Here is a 433-nt window from a genome sequence, read left to right on the forward strand (position 1 = left end):
TGTACGGGAGTGGAATGCCTCATCCTGGGAGCAGATGCGGCGGAGGCGAAGGAATTGGGAATAGGGGATAGCATTTTTGCAGGAAGGTGGGTGGGAGGAGGAGTATTCTAGGTAGCTGTGGGAGTCGGTGGGCTTGAAATGAATATCGGTTTCGAGGTGGTTGCCCGATATGGAGACAGAGAGGTCCAGGAAGGGGAGAGAGGTGTTAGAGATGGTCCAGGTAAACTTAAGGTTGGGGTGGAAGGTGTTAGTGAAGTGTATGAACTGTTCGAGCTCCTCGTGGGAGCACGAGGCGGCGCCGATACAGTCATCAATGTAACGGAGGAAGAGGTGGGGTTTAGGGCCGGTGTAGGTACGGAAGAGGGATTGTTCCACGTAACCTACAAAGAGGCAGGCATAGCTTGGGCCCATGCGGGTACCCATGGCCACCCCC

This window comes from Rhincodon typus, chromosome 18 (genome assembly GCF_021869965.1).
Source record: "Rhincodon typus isolate 14 chromosome 18, sRhiTyp1.1, whole genome shotgun sequence".
In the NCBI taxonomy this organism is placed as follows: Eukaryota; Metazoa; Chordata; class Chondrichthyes; order Orectolobiformes; family Rhincodontidae; genus Rhincodon; species Rhincodon typus.